The sequence below is a fragment of the Cygnus olor genome, chromosome 2, assembly GCF_009769625.2.
Source record: "Cygnus olor isolate bCygOlo1 chromosome 2, bCygOlo1.pri.v2, whole genome shotgun sequence".
Classification (NCBI taxonomy): domain Eukaryota; kingdom Metazoa; phylum Chordata; class Aves; order Anseriformes; family Anatidae; genus Cygnus; species Cygnus olor.
This window is the reverse complement of record NC_049170.1, coordinates 136,857,161-136,873,973: the sequence shown is the minus strand read 5'-3', so window position 1 is coordinate 136,873,973 and position 16,813 is coordinate 136,857,161. Positions and strand designations below refer to the sequence as shown.

At 40.7% G+C, this 16,813-nt stretch overlaps 1 long non-coding RNA gene across 5 annotated transcripts in view; it reads right to left on the bottom strand.

Moving 5' to 3' along the window:
• Nucleotides 1-16,813, bottom strand: part of LOC121064689 — a 34,679-nt gene that overhangs the window by 394 nt on the left and 17,472 nt on the right. For 2 of the 5 annotated variants that reach the window (XR_005816631.1, XR_005816628.1), the window contains 3 exons: nt 13,717-13,817; nt 4,525-4,661; nt 3,119-4,415 (listed from right to left, as the gene is read on the bottom strand). This is a non-coding gene — a long non-coding RNA (uncharacterized LOC121064689). Of the gene's footprint in view, nt 1-80; nt 4,416-4,524; nt 4,662-13,716; nt 13,818-15,841; nt 15,965-16,813 lie in introns of those variants that run through there. The other 3 variants (XR_005816627.1, XR_005816629.1, XR_005816630.1) reach the window with 3 other exon arrangements.

Below are 16,813 nucleotides of genomic sequence, written 5' to 3'. Positions count from 1 at the left end.
TGCAAAATGGGAGCAGTGACATTTCCTGTTCTCTGAAATTTGCCTACATATTTTGCATGTTAATACAACATTTAACCCACCTTGTCTGTACTCTCCAGGTGTTACTCCAGTTTGCATGGCACAATGCAGACCAGTCTGCACAGGATGGTGCCAAGCTCCCAGCTGTCGTCTCAAGAACCTCACGGTTGCAGAAGAACAGGTTGCAGGAGAACTGGCACTGCAGCTACTCCTGCAATGTCTCTCAGTGTCAGATCAGAGAACCGATGTGTTGCTGTGAGCTGGAAAAAGACTTCTGGCATGTCCAAGGATGTCGGTGAGACACAGTCCAGCCCCAATATTCATGTGGGGACTCCTTTTCCATTAGATCATGACAGTTTAAGCATTAAGTGCAGAAAGAGAATTAGGTGTTAGGAAATTCTGAATGCTGTCTAGTTCTGGGTTTGACCAGAGCATACAATGCATACATGCGCGCACACATGTTGAATTACAAATTTTCTGTATTACAACACTTCTCAGATTAACACCAGGAAATTTCAAAAAATATTAAAACTAGGACTCCTTAAAATGAAGTCAAAATACCTTGTCTTGGATCTTCATAGGTTTTCTTGGGAGTTTTATCTAAATCACTCATATTTATCAATTGTCAAATTTTTGTACATGTTTTGCAGTCATTATTAGATGAAGAATGGGTTAGAATTGCACAATGATATTAATTTTAGAGATAAAACTTAGTAGCACAATGTGCATCTGATCTGAAATCATAGAATCACAGAATGCTTTGTGTTATCATAGAATATCATAGAATATCATAGAATGTCTTGGGTTGGAAGGGACCTTAAAGATCATCTAATTCCAACCACCCTGCCATGAGCAGGGACACCTTCCACTAGACCAGGTTGCTCAAAGCCCCATCCAACCTGGCTAATCTGTAGCTCTAGGCTGGAATATGTTGAAATTTGCTAACTCAAGACCTGAGTTCAAATAATATACAACTCTTCATGTAGTCATAGTTATATATACCAAATCTACTGTATCAGCAGTGTATGTTATAAATGTAATATTGACATATTAGGGAGTACAGCAAACAGTAGAATGTCCTTGAGAAAGGCTGAGTATAAAGGAAAGAAGAGATCACCTTTGCCCCAATGGGAAGACTCATAACAAATGGCAGATGTGGGGAATGTGGGTTAGTGACAGACAAGAGCCAACAGCCAATGCTGCTTTCTTTCAGCACATCCTCAACATGTCCCTCAAGCCTCCCTCACACTGCCTCCTGGCAGGGTACAATGTAGACATTTGTGGTGTCTCCTTTCTCTTAGGGAGGGCAGGTTAGAAATAAAATCAGTGTTCCTCTGGGATGCCTCCAAGGGTGTAATCTCTTTCACAGTTTACCAAATTATAAGACTGATGGCCTCTCCTTAGGCATCACTCCAGGAGACCTCACCACCAGGACTTTTCTCTTTTTCATCCACTTGTCACTGATTTTCTACAGGTTTCATTGTGATCTTCTCTGCTAGACTCTCCTAAGCAATGTCAAAGGGTTCCATTCCTCCCTGTGTTCAACATGGGGTCAGGCCCAGCCCAAACATCATGGCTAATCCCACGGTATTAGGAGATCCTAGGTAGCACTTATGCAACATTTGCTACTTCCAACCCAGCCGCATGGACTAGAGCACAATGTCTGTGATGATTTTGGCAGGAAGAATAAAAATACATGAACCTTTTCTGTAATGGTGTTGGCATATCTGTATTTGTTACCTTTGTCCTGCTACAGTAAGGAATTTCCCTCTTTTATTCACTGTTCTTAGCAAATATTGACCAGAGTGATCAATGAGTAGAAACCCCTTTCCAGTGTAAATCAGGCATGAGCTGGTTCAATGTTTTAAAAGTCCCTCTGCCTACTCCAGTCCCTTATCCTGAATACTTATGTTCATTGCTTTCACCGTGAAGAAACAACATGCAGGAGGTCAGGGTAGGTATGAGAGGAGAGAGAAAATTCCTTGGCAGCCAAGGTGCAAAAATGAGTAACTCCGTAGTAAGTCCTGCAGGTCTTTAAAGTGGCTTCACATATCCTTTTCTGCCTCTTCCCCCCTCCACCATGTGTAGTGATTGCTTACCAAAATTTAGTTCTCAGAATCCTTCCAGTTTCTCTCTCTATCCTTGACCATGTTGGTGGCTCATTGGTAGGTTCCACTGACATAGTCCTAAATGAAGTAGGGACTTCACTCTCAAGACAAGGATCCCGGAACTGCCCTGAGCATCTAATCCCACAGGAAAGCCTCTTGCAGCACCTCCAGAGGGAAAACTACCTCCCTGAGAAATGACAAGATGGCTCTGCACACATGACCCACAAGCACAACTGCGTCTTTGCCCTGAGAAGTTATTACTAGGTCACATCTGATTTGTTACCTATTATCTATCCTAAATCTTTATAAACTCAATGGCATCCAAGTATTTCCCTCCTGCTGATTATGCAGTTAGGATGATTTTCCCTGAGATATATTAGTTCGTGTGTTAGGTTTTTTTTCTCAGTTGAATCTAATTGTGCTGTTTCCTGCCTGTATTTCCAACCCTGAAAGTCCCTTTGGAGAAAGGATTTCTCTGTCCTCACCGCTGTACACGTGAGGAAGACTAAGCAATCGCCCAGGGCAGAAAAACAGGAAGGAGAAAAGTAATAAAGGTTCTCAGTTCTCAGGTCCCATTGATTTCATATGCACTGAGAGGTCTGCAGTGGGAAATCAGCACCATGCAGGCATGTGAAACACAACTGATCCCTGAGACGGAGAGGGAGACAGGAGAGCTGGTAACATGTTACCAACCTCCAGTAATTTAAGAATCGTTTTGTTAACTACTTCAACATGTTGGGCTTTTATATTAAAAAAAAAATCCTTTTATAGTGTAAATAAAGTCATTAAATAAAATCAGGATCAGTTATAATCCCTGCAGATTTCTCTCCGACTCAGTATATGGCTGTTTACCATTAGCATTTGTTTCCAATCTTTTATTCAGTTTTCACTCCACATAATAAAGTTCATGTCCAAGTAAGACACTCCAAATGTTAATAACAAAGAATTTACCAAGTGCTCCAATCAAGTGAGTATTAGAGTGAAACCATCCAGACACTGAAGTGACCTGCTTTAATATTTCTTTCACACACATATACATGCACAATTCTTTTTACACATTTCACGTCACTTTGTTGCTCTGGCATTACATTTTTGGCAAGCCAGTGACATATTATTAAAAAAAAAATACTCTGACATTTTATCCAATAAGAATGAATTAAAGAATATTGTTGCTTTTGGTCAGGATCAGTGCATCTTATAATTTGCAAGATAAATGACAATAAAAAGTACATAATTCCTGTAATTTATCAAATTTTGAAAATTTTAATTGGCTGTACCCAAGACAGTGAAAAAGAATTATACAATTGTTCTTCACACAAGAGGTGTTTACAGCTTGTAGTAATTATTCCCTTCCGAGATTCCCAGAACACTTCAGAAGATCATTGAAACCAAGATCATGAAACCAAGTTACTGTATGGTGTTAAGAAATTCAGGAAGCCTTACAGCTATTTAGGGTTCTTTAGGCTACAACTTTGTAAAACATGGTCCAAAATTAGAACATGCTGATAAAGATGTTCTCCCAGACTCCTGAGTCTTTGAGGAGAGCCTGGGTTATTTTCCAGCTGTGCACCAATATATATATGAATTTTCCAGATTAGGTCAGCTTCGCTTTGAAAAATGAGTAGAGCTCAAGAGCTCTGAATAAGTTTTGTTCTGTGATTTTTGCCATATTCCGAAGTTTACCGGGTAGAAATCCCCACACATCAAAACCAAGAAAATGTTCCCATGAACTCCTGTGAAGACTGAATTTTTGGCAGCTCTGCTGAAACCTAAAACAAGCGTGAGAGAGCTACAATCGACAAAAATTATTCATCAACATTTTCACTATATATGGATATGTTTTATTTATATGAATATTTTATATGTGTTACGATCTATGAGCTGTTTGCCTGTTATTCATCATCAAAGAATCTCTGGGCATGCACCAGGATTTTAGTGTCCATTTTCTTGTAGCCTTACTTCAGAAGTGCTTATTTCCTACTGATCTTGCTTTCCTGAGGGCTGTAAGCACTCCCCACCACTGAGCACGAGACCACTGGTCATGAAAAACGCAGAAATAGTGTCGTGTTTGTGGCATGTCTGCTGATCTGAGTAATGTGAATTAAAAAACCCTGATACGGTCCTAATGCTACCATGTTAGCTTGAATAAAACCAAATCAGACTATACTAGGCCACCTGAATTCAATTCTGTTATCAATCAGAGGGGGAAATCGTAGATAAAATAGCAGTAGAAGATACTTTTCTTTAGAAAAAAAAATATTTACAGAGGCTCTATATTCTTTGCAAAACCTGTAAGAAGAGAGAAAGAGATTTAAAGTAATCTAGTAATTATAAATATGTTTGTCCCCATTGCACTTATCCACATTTCCATAATTCTGATGAGGTAAGAAAGACTTACAAGAAGCGCCAACACATGCCAAGGGGGCACGAAGGGGCTCATCGCAAAGGATGGACAAGCCTTTGTTCATCTCATTCGTCTTCACCGTGTCTGTCTCCAACCTTCCCTTCAGCTCCTCACCTCTGAGTCTCTTCCCCCTCAACCAAAGAAAGAAAATGTGCAGATGGGTCTCATAGCTCTGTGTGAATGGTGCCTTTGTGAATATTTGGGCTTCAGGAATGAGAGACAAAGTTGATAATGTCCAGCTCCCAAAGTACTCCAGAGGCACCTCTCTGACAGAGTTATTGTTGCCCCAAATGAACCTTCCAAAGATTGTATTAATCAGAGATTTCTATATCCCACCACCACCACCAAGATGGGGGGGAAATAAAGGAATGGCAAAAACTCTTCCAAACGTTTTGCACGTAACTGATGATCCTGTTAGCAAGCTGGAGTACTGTTCTCAGAGTTACCCCTGGAGCATTCCTGGCCTGCAACGTAAACCGAGGTAATCGTGTGCAATAACAGTCAGGAGGAAAAAACAAGTCATTCCCACAAGAGACCATCCATAGCCACAGGAAAACGATACAACACTGTAAGTAAATAACTAACTGGAGGGGGCTGACAGTCTTCTTTTGGCTAACAGGAGGGGATGCACATTTGGATTCAAATTGACAGCCGCTTCTGGGATGGAAGGCCTTTCATTCGTGGCGCTGAGTATGATGGATCAGTACCAGCATAAAATTTGCAGATCCAAGGCTACATGCACTAATAGCTGCTTCTGGGAGGATTTTAGAAATTCAAGAAGAGAAGGAAAAATGTTATCATGTAGGAAGGGAAATTCTGAGAGTGTAAGACATCTGGCTTGTCAGTAGACTCTGTCTGGAGAGAGGAAGGAAACTAGCATGTGAGGTGCAAAACATCTCTTAACTGTAGAGTTTCAGAGCAATATTCTCCTGGACGTGCCTCTGTTCCTATGTTTAGGTTTCTTATTTAACCCACAGACTATTTGGCCAGTGCTGTTCCAGTGCTATGTGTAATGCAGAAATATTTGAAATGAAGAGCAATTAGGGTTACCGCAACATTAAGGCTCAAGCATTTAGAAGGCAGGACCCTTTTAAAGTCAGGCTTTGCTAAAAACAGCACCTTCTATTTTTCAGTTTTTACATCTCAGAGCTGGCTGTTCACACTGCTGGCACATGGTGAGGTAATCACAGCAACAGGGAGTGGTATTGCCATATGGGCCAAGTGGAGCTAGGCTGATTTTCCCCACCTGAGAATGTGATCCAAAATCTTTCACAGGTGGATTTGGCCAAAACTAGGACGTAGCAAGGTGAGCACAAATAAAAAGTGATGGTAGAAAAGTTACTGTGGCCTCTTCTGCACACAGTGAAAAATCCCCATCAAACCTTTGCAGTTCCTTTCACCTCTTTCTCTTTTATTTTTATTTTTATTTTTATTTTTATTTTTATTTTTATTTTTATTTTTATTTTTATTTTTCCCTCTGCATGTATTTGATGACTGGGTACATTGCTCATTCCTGCTCGCATGGTATCAATGCACCATTTTTGCAGATGTTCAGGCTCCTGACAGCTCAGGGTCCCTGCTGCAGTGGGGACCTCTCTTCCCCTTATTCTGCTGAAGGAAAACCATTCCCTACAACTATTTTCCTCACATATGAAGACCAGACCTGGGGCACCGCTACCCCCAGGCTATCATGTTTAACTAGTTGCAAGTGGGGGAATTTTCCAGTGGTCCAGCCAAGCAAATGCTTATGAGGACGCAGAGCATACACAGGGCCTGTACGTATGCACAGAGGGGATGATCTAAAAGTTTCCTGTTACTGCAGTACAGCTACTAAATGTAAATTGACAGAATGCAAAGAATATTATCATGGAAACATCGGCAAGCAGAGTAGCCTGTGGGAAAACATCACAGGAAAAGGCAAAAAGAGTTCCCCTCCACATTTGGAAATTTGGATGAAGTGCTAAGCTGCAGGGGTTGGATCTTGAACTAAATGTCAGTGCTTTGGGGTCAGTGACCTTACCTCTACAGTACTTTATTGGTAGTGTGATAGATAATTTATAGCTTTAAAAAATGCTGGAAGGACATACTCTTTCATGGAACATATGGTTTGGATTTGTACTATGTCCATTACTCTTGTTTCTGACAGTCTGTAATAAGTCTATATAAATTTGTTACTAAATTACTATTTCTAATAGATATACAGTATTTCCATTATTCGACAATATTATTGTCACAGGGATACATACGTCAAGTCCAAAAGCTCTTATGAAATGTGTGACTATGTGCCAGGATTTCACTTTGACATGCAAGCTTTAATTTTAAATATAGTCATATAAGCAATAAAGGTTCAACAATTCTGCTTGAATTCCTTCTAATAATAGCCTTTTTTATTTCCTTCTTTTAAATAAAATTGACACTGACAGCATATTGGCAGGGTTAAAACAATCCTGTTATTACAAGCCTTTAATCACAATAAAAAGGAAACAATGTATTTTTTTGAAAATATTCCTTTGAAGCATTACTGTCTGATTACCTCATAATTTCTTTATCTCTCAGCTAGTCCCTGCCAAGCCTGTGTTTCATTCCTCTATCCGTGAAGAATGACATTTTTTCCCCAAATAGAAGCAGAATTTCTTTCAGTGGCTGATAATTTCCTTCCTATTTCTGATATTCCAGCAAGAATCACCAAGAGTGATTTATCAAGGGAAATAAGTTTTAATTATTTTGATAACTTTCTTCAATATTAAAACAATCTGTAAGTTTCTGCCTGTTGTTTAGCAGAATGTGACTGTATAAGCAATAACTAGCCATTTCTTTCATGTTGGCAATACTGAGTTCCTGTGGCCAGAGAATTTAGTGCCTGAGTCAGCTCCCAGCTAAGTCAACAGAGTTTTGCCATCAACTTCCAAGGGAAAAGGTTCAGGTTCCAGGTAAGGAACAGCTGAAAGGTCTGTTGGTCTGTTTTTTGCACTTTTTTTTTTTTTAACTGAAAGCTAATTCTTTCATGAGATTCAGGGAAAATCATGCAAAAGCTTTTGTTTCTTTCATTATTCTGTCCTAGCAGCAAAGGGTCACTGCTGAGATGTTATGTCTAGTAGAGACTGCCAAGGTTTGTCATTAAGCACGATCACTTGGGAATGTTCCAAACACTAACACTTTTATATTCAAGATAATGATATTTTCAGTCAAGTGATATGCACTTTTTGCCAAACCCAAGCAATGCAAATGCAACTTCTCTTTGGTCATATTGGCGGGGCCTGTATTGCGTGGCAGGTGTCCTCCACAGCTTTGGTCCCCTGAGAGGTTGCTCTGGGGCCCTCCTGGAGCATTTTGGGGCTCCCTCTTGACTTTGAGCCTGGGTTTCCTCTGCAAAGCTAGCCAGGATTGCCTGGAAATGGTGCACATCTGAGTCTTGTCCCAGCAGGAGAAACACTCCTGGATCCCACATTGCAGAGGAAGAATTTATCATTGCCTATTCCCATTATTCTGTCTCTCTGTTCATCTTATGACAAACCACAACAACAGAACTAGCAAATGTTCTGTTTGCCATTTTTTGTTCTGCATCTTTCAAACATAGTTTGCTATTTTCATTTTTCAAAAATCAAGGCCTATTATGTGGCTGTTCTATTTCCAAGCCAAGTGTTAACTCCAAATTTACCTGTGCAAAAGAGGCATTACAAACATAATCACTCATCCTATTGCCATTGGAGATGGGAAATCTCTCATCAGCACACAAAGAAAACAAGAGTATTCTGTTCCAATGTTTGACAGAACTGTATCTTCTATTAGTAATAAAAATACATCGCACATATAAATTGCATTTTATGCAAAGGTCCCTGTGTGCATTACAAAGGTTGAATTACCATTATCCTTGTTTTACAAATTGCCTACCAGCGTCACAGTGAAAACCATTATATCATTATTCCTTCAGCTAGATCTTTTTAATCACTAGTGGCCTGGACTGAGCTCAAAATCCAACTCCCACGCAAGTATCAAACTAGTATTTAACCCTCCTCATTGTCCCCTGGTGACACTTCCATGGAAGTAATAGTGATGAGCTTGAACATGTTGCTGAGTGCTGCATATTTGTGAGAGAAGAGCTCTAAGAGCATTGTACGCTCCAGTTTGCCATCCCCATGAGCCACTCCTGGGGTAAACAGGACTTACCTACCAGTGCATTGCCAGTAAGTTGTGAAAGAACTGCAGATATCAAGATAGATTGGCTTCAAGAGAGGAGAGGTGGCTCCAGATCATGTATGATTAGGGATCAGGCAACACCTCCTTTAAGTGACAAAGTGCTGCAGAGATCCTGTAAGTCATTCCCTTTTGCATGTGCATCAAAAGGTCTCATGACCCTTGCAACGCCACAAGAGCAAGCAGTTAGTAAGAAACTCATCCTAGACCAGACTCAAAGAAGGCTCTCTCTTAACCTTGTTCCCGTGAAGGAGAAAAAAACTATTGAATGGTGGTGTTTTGGAAACACTTTACCCAACCATCTGCGGGGCATCCCAGCCCTAGGACTCTGCATGCTTCATATGGACACCAACCTCCTGCAAGATGGATCTGCTTGTGCTGTAAGGCACTCATCTAAGGCAGCGTGAATCCCAAGGTAGGATTTCCTTACCGCCTCACTGTCCTCCAGAAAGTGAGTGCATATTTGCTGGAACATGTTGGAAAGAAAGTACTGCTGTGTCAGAAGTGGTGGCTCGGCCTGCTCTTCCTACCCAGGCCTGCTCTTCCTTCCCACCTGCATGTGGAGGCCATTTTCCACACATGTCCATGAGGACAACCCAGCCCTATGTAACTCCATGCTCCCCACAAAGCCAAAGTCAGTGTACCTTGTATTATACCTGCTATGGACTCTGACTTTATGCAAGAGAGGAACCAAAACCCCTGATATAGACCTCACAGGAGTTCGGAGACAAAAGCAATTATTAGATCGGCAAGTCTGACTTCTGCTAGTTCATAAGATAGAGGATGTCACAAATCCTTTTCCATTCTTTAGGAACAAAGACTGAATAAACTAAGTCATTTCAGACTTCAGGTAGCTTAACCATATGCTGCTACAAGCAAAGAACAGGAGAGAACGAGATGCCCAGGATCTGGAGACTCAAGAGATGAGAGATGCCAAAACAGCTCCAGCTTTCATCATTTTGCCTGATGAAAAGTGAGGAAGAAAACCATTGTGAAAAGCTCCTCATGAAACAGGCCAAGCCTCCTGCTCGCTTCAGAGAAGACCTGGCAGTGCTAGGACCAGCTTCATCAGAGTACACCAAAACCATGTGGATGTTTACAGTATTTGCAGTGGTACTGAGCAAAAGAGAAAGTTGCAGAAAAGACAGAACTTTTTCTTTTGAACCTTGCTAAACTCCTGTGCTAAGACCCCCATTTGAGCCATTCAGACATGCTCAGGTACTTGTTGGCACAGGTTATATGTTTTTTACCTTTTCTTAGTGTTTCTACATATTTCTGGATAAATATGTTCTCAGTATTAGCTGAGTTTCCAGTTCACTGGGAATATAGAAATAGCCTCATCTCAAATGGGTGGATCTTGCAGTACTGAGAGAGACATTCCCCTTCTTTCTTCCTTAAAATGCATAGACATTTCTTTTTTCGTATGCATTTAAATTACAGCACTAAAAGCATCAATTAGCATCATTATTTATTATTTTTTTTAGGAAAAATCCATATTTTTCACCAGCATGCCTGGTGCATGCCCCCTGCCCAGGGATATGTATATAATAGTTTTGTCTCCTACGGAATTTACTTCAGCTCTGATGAGTTTGAGAAATCACGTATATGAACTCTAGTAGAAAAGTCCAATATCTGGTCTTATCAATTTTAATCTCAAGAGGAGTAGCCAATAAGTAAGCACTAGAAATAAATATAATAATAATAATGTATTTTGAGAATTTCAGTGGGATAACATGTTTGAAGAAAGTATGTAAGAGCTGCTATCTTTAGGTGTTAAAAATACTTTGCAATGTCTTTTGTGGGGTGATCATTTCATGCTACTTGGCTTTTCAATAGTTTGCTTTTTCACAGCTCTATGTGTTTTCCTAGTAAGAGGTTTATCCCCTTATAAATCCCAACTCCAGTCATTTAGAATCTTAGCACTTAACTTACTGAAGCTTGACCCAGCTGTTGACTGCCTTTGCTCAAGAGGAGCCAGGTAACAGCACTTGGGGAAGGATGCAAAGCCCCAGACTGAGCTCCCGTGTCTTTACACAGACCTGCAGTTGCCTTCATTGCACCTACCTGAAAGGAAGGGCAGGTGGGAGGCAAAACTGCTTATAGGAGGGCAGGAGCTGAGGCATAGGATGCATTCATACATCCTTTGGTGGTGAGGGAAAAGGAATCAGAAGGCCTGGATTTGTCCCACCTCTGGCTATATCACCTCTCCTTTCACTCCGGGAGCACAGACAATGATAAACAAATCCTTTTCTCCCTCCTCTTCCCTGCCAGTGTACACCACGTCATTTTGCTAAGCACCTGCCTTTGTGACTGCAGCCGTGCTCATTTTGGGGACACCTCCACACAGACCACAGCAGCAGCAACATCACTTCACCTGTGTCATGGCCAGTCCTCAGAGGTTGCAAGCCATACATAGTGGCCAGTTTGTTTTTCCTAAAGGTTTTCACCCTATTCCTACTTTGAATTCACCTAGTATCAACTTTCAGGCTTTATACTCTGCTATGCCTTCATCTGCAAGGCATTCCACTGCCAGCTTTACTGGCGTTCCCCTGGGAATTGAGTGTTTGCCCCTTTCCAGGGTCCCCAGCAGCTGTTGGACAAGTGATAAAAGGGAAGTAAAATATTGGCCAACAATGTAAGTATATAAAAGAATAACCAAAACACCTTGGAAATCTGGGTAGAATTATTTCATACACATAAAGGATCTTATTTTGATATTTCTGTTTTAGATGTATTTATTTTTTAAGAACACCTGTGATTTCCACATCTGGAGTTTAGCAGGATGAGAGGTTTGGGTCCCTCTCTGTAAAATCAACTGAAGCTGCAAAACAGATCCAGATACCAGTGGCTGTGTGACTCAAGGACTGATAACTAGAGGCATTGGATTTACATTGAAGGCCTTCCTTGAAGCCTGTTTCTGTCCAGAAATGAGCTAATGCCGTTGTTGTATGATGGCTCACAGGCATGCCGTCTCTGGAGTGCAGGGAAAAACAAATGGTGATGTTTGTTCAGTTTTTGAAGAACTGCTCACGGTCACTATCTAACACCTTTTCAATAACTTCATTGGAGAGAACAAGTATGGAATGAAAATGTTTTTATTCCTCCAGACCAGAGCCGATTATAGCAATAAGTCAGCATGAGGACAATTGCTTTGTGTTGCCTAGGCAAACAAACGTAGAGTAATATTTATTTTGTGTTCATAGACCAGTTTGCATAATCACTGACTAAAACTGTAGATTATATGTCCTACATGTTGATAGACCAGATTCAGGCTAACAAGCTATGGCAAAGACAGTAGCTTGATTTATCTACTACCTGAAATCCTTTTCATTGAAAAGTATGAATAACAAAATGTGTCTCTCCATGAACACTTGTTCAAGTAAGGTTATTAAGGAAATTTGGATGGACATGGTTTCCACGGAAATAAATGAAGGTCTGCCCAAACAGAAAGATTTCTTAGAACCATTTCAGCTCTCTTGAAACTATTGTTAAGAATTAAAAGAAGAAACTGTGATGAGAATGCTGAAAAAGACAGTTTTGATATTTTCTGAATTAATCCTTTCTGACATTTAATTTTAAAACATTTTCCAAATTCAAAATGAAACAAACTTAATTATATAAATCAAAATCTTGCAATTAGACGGCTTTTTTTTTTGTCTGTTTGTATGGGGTTTTTTTGTTGTTTGTTTGTTTTGTTTTGTTTTTTTTCCTTACAAAATGAAAGCAAATTTTAAAATCCTAAAACAGCTCTGGGAGATGACATTTTATTCTGAGCATAAATCTAGCACACATGGTTTAGTGACTTTATTTTAGTTACATTCACTCATTTCTGCTTGTGTATTGCAAAGAGTTTAGTGCTTTAGTACTCTTTTAGGAAAGAAAATTTCAAAGTCACATATCTCAGCGTTTCTGAAGTAAATAACCCTGATGTGATGAATGACAAATCACAAACAGGGAATCTGATTTAACACTTGAATTCATTTCTGATTTAGAGAGTAAAGCAAACTATTTAAACAAGTTAATGGGAGAAATGAATTCACGAGAAGTCCGAGGTAATGGAATTTCCCTTTGTGTGTTCCTTGAGCATGTTTTTCTTTGTGACTTACTTGCTTGTATCCATTCATGAAGTAATATTCCATATCTAAATAACTGAGGCAGCCTTTTTCTGAGTATTTCTCAGGCACTTAGAATATATATAGCCTATAATCATTGCAAAATGCCAAGAATTTAACAAGATTAGAAGATGCAATCAGATAATTACACAGATATTAAGTATCTTTACTTGTGTGCTACAATATTTTTTTAAATCTTCATACTTCAAATTTAGAAAATGCCTCAAGGGGAGAAACACATTTTTCAATGAATATTTAACAACATACATAGGGACATTTCAGTTGTCTGAAGCATCTTGGGAAGTAGACTGGTCTACACAAAGACTTAAATGAGGAGAGGGAATGAATGAGATGCCACATTTATTCATCATTTTTCTTCACTTCTGTAAAATCCTAAGCACAAGGTAACAGAAAAGAAATGCATCTCATGATTTTCCCTAAAAACAAATTGCTTTGTTTTCCACTAATAGTAACTTTGTCATAACTTCCCACAGAACGATCCAGACTGCCAAAGGCAGTCATAAGTCAGTACAACTTCTACAAGCTGAGGACCTGTCCTGCCTTGATGCTCCAGCCCCTCTCCAGCCCTGCCTAGATGAGCAGATCACCTACACAGTCAGCAGAGAAAGCAGAATGCTTCCCTGTGAAAAAAAAAAAAAAAAAAAAAAATTAAAAAAAAAATGAACCTGCAGCTTGGATAGTTGCGGTAGAGACCAAATTGATTGTTCTCTCCAATTGTGTGGGAGATCACATCTGTAACTAACATTTTGCCAAAATTCTCCCTTCCTTCAAAGAGATCTGCAGTGCCAGCAAGGAACTTGACAATATCCCATCACCCAAAACCAGGACTCGCTCGGTGTCCTGTGTCTATATTAATTACCTTCAAGCTGCTTTGTTGCTTCAACCAAAGCAGGCTAGTGTGCCAGGACACTGTTTCTGGTGAACCTGATAAGTGCACAGCAGGAGCACTCTTCCACATGCCTGCAAGAAACCTTAGTTAGATAGTGCCCAGCTACAGTGACAACAGCCACAAAATGTTCCTATATGGCTATTTTTACTCTTCCACCTGGCAGGACTTCTATGCTGCCCTCAAACCCACCCTTTTCTTTTTGAGATGTTCTGTTATCTGTTTCTAAGGAACCATTTGAATGGGGCATTTCAAAACAAAGTGTGAACCATTCCAAGTTACATTTCAAAAATTTTGCATATGTCTGTGTTTTGAAAAATAGCCAGTGATACAGCTCAGTTTGCTAGGTAGGTGCCAGGTACCAAGGACTCAGTTTGCAGAGAAAGTGCTTTAAAAAAGTGCTTTTTTCCACAGATTTCAGCCTGAATTAGAGGAGGATGATGCAACTTCTTAAAACGTCTTAAATCAGCCAGCAAAAATAGACAGATGCTTAGTAATCAAGTTTGAAAACTTTAACACCTCCGCTTTGTCCCATTGTATCTGAAAATAAGGGTAACAATTGTCATCCAGAATACAAGATATTAATTTACTTAACATCTATACGACATTTAAAAGAACAAATAATGGCAAGTTTAAACCATAACAGCCTTTGCAAATGAGGTTTGGGGGCCTTTCTTTTTTGTTCTTCTTTTGTGCACTTATTTACTGTCATGTACAGTCATTATACAGTGATGCTTACACAGAGAGGAACCAAGCAGAGCATTTTGAAGGGTTCACAAGGTTTGAGAATTTAAAAGAGAATTACTGTCACCATATTTCAAAAGGTCTTATCCCTCCTTTCAGTTAAATGGATGTTTATAAGGTCACATGTAGAGGTTACATGGTCACATGTAGGCCCAAATTAAGTCTTGTATGGCTTAAGGAAGAATGATCTGCCAGGACCTTACAATACCATTGATATAAGCTACACATTTGATAAAATTGATATAAGCATTACCTTTTGATGTGAGCTGTGAGTTTCTCTCTGCCCTGACCCACAAAACAAACTTGGATCAAACTAAAATACTGACTGTGACGCTGAGACCAAAGCTGTCCTAGATATCAGTTGGCCATCAACTTGCACTGGCACATCTTCCTCAGCAAGCCAAAGTCCCAGAAGTATGCCTGTAGCCTCTGATAACAAAATTGTGATTTTGCTAAGTTGTGTGTTTTCATCTGCTGACTAGGAAAGTGAGAAGAAAGCCCAGCAGATTATGGACAGAAGGGAGCAAGAAGAGGTTGGGAGCTGCTAGAATAGAATAGAGTGGAATGGAATGGAATGGAATGGAATGGAATGGAATAGTTCAGTTGGAAGGGACCTGCAAAGATCGTCAAGTCCAACGGCCTGGCCACCTTAGGATTTAAAGCGTATTGATGAGGACATTGTCCAAATGCCTCTTGAACACCAACAGGCATTGGACATCCACCACCTCGCTAGTAAGCCTGTTCCAGTGCTCGTCCACCCTCATGGTAAGGAAATTTTTACTAATATCTAATCTGTTATGTTTTAGGTCATGCAGTTGCATTCCCAGGTGTTTGTCCATTAAGCTCCAACTGTGCTGACCCTCCTGCTGTGCCTGCCTGCATGCGCGTGGAGGGGATAGTATGCATCCTGTCTGCATGAGCAGCATCTCCTGCCAAACCATGGTAGATGTCCTTTCTTCTTCTGTGGAAACAAATGCTCCCAGAGGGGCCATGAGAGACACACACACCCCTGATATACTCTTAAAGAAAAAAAGTGTACACTACAGGACCTGACTCTGGGAAAGCCACAGGGGAAATCCCAGCAGGGGTTTCTGTCAGTCCCATCAGACGTGTGCAGCCATGGACGTGCCCTGAAAATATCCATACAGACACACAGTGCACTTCTGCTTCTCTTCACGCTCAGAGCAGGCATAGCAGCTTTTGCAGTTTTTCAGCCAATGTTTTTTCCCTTCCAGGTGATGTTTGGCTCAATACAGAGGAAAGGAGAGGGAGGGAAAAGAGAGTGCACTGGGGCTCTCTTTCTGTTTTTAAATAAACCAGACTGGTGAGGTTTCTGTGGCTGATGGGCAAGTACCTGTGTGAGCTCCCATGCGGCTGCTCCACGTCCCCTCCTTGGCAGCACAGCCATGCCCAGAGCCTCTCTCAGCAGAGGTCACTGGCATATGTCAATATTGAAGCATGCCCTGGAGATAGATGTCTATGGATGGACAGAACAGGTCAAAATTAGGCTAAGATACGTATAAAAAGTTAAACAACCCATGTCTCTGGGGGCCTGTACCCCGGTCCTTAATTATTTATTGTAATAGATGCAGCTGCCCTCTCCTGCTGCCACAATCTGTGCTTAAACTGCCCTCACACCCTGTTGGAGGTAATTTAAAGCCCTGGAGGCGTCTCCACGAATGCTGTGGCTATGGGGCAAGATGCTCTGGCAGGTGGGACCCTCCTTAGGGGCCACAGGAACCCCTTGCAGACACAATCCTTCCCACAGACCCTTTCCCCCTACCATCTCTGTGCACCCTGCAGCTGGTGGGACACTCCAGACCTTGCTGGAGCCCTGTGCCCATCCATGGCTTTCTCCTGTCTGGATCACTCATAGGGCTGCTTTACTTCCTTCGGATTTGGTGTGCCTGCTGCAGAAAAAAAAGTCATGCTGCGAGACTGCATGAAGGAATTTGGACTATTTCTGCCTTGTATTTGGGCACTGAGATTATATTTGCCTGTAATCAGAAACATTACCTTCTCCTCCCCCCAATAAAATGATTCTTCTAATATTTAAGTTCCAAGACCATACACTGTGTTTATAAGCCTCGGGCCCTGAAGTAAAATAAGATTGAGTTTCCCTCAGGTAAGTACTTTCCAGACACTTATCTTGCTATATCATTACAACTATACTCTATTTGTTACTGTACTATGTAACACAATACTTGCATTATATTCCACATGAAAGCTGTTTCTGCAGCATCTTGTCATCATTTCACAAACGCGGCTTTGAAGCCGTTTTGAATTCTGAATTCGGTGCATAACAGCTAAGGCTCAAGTGCACAAC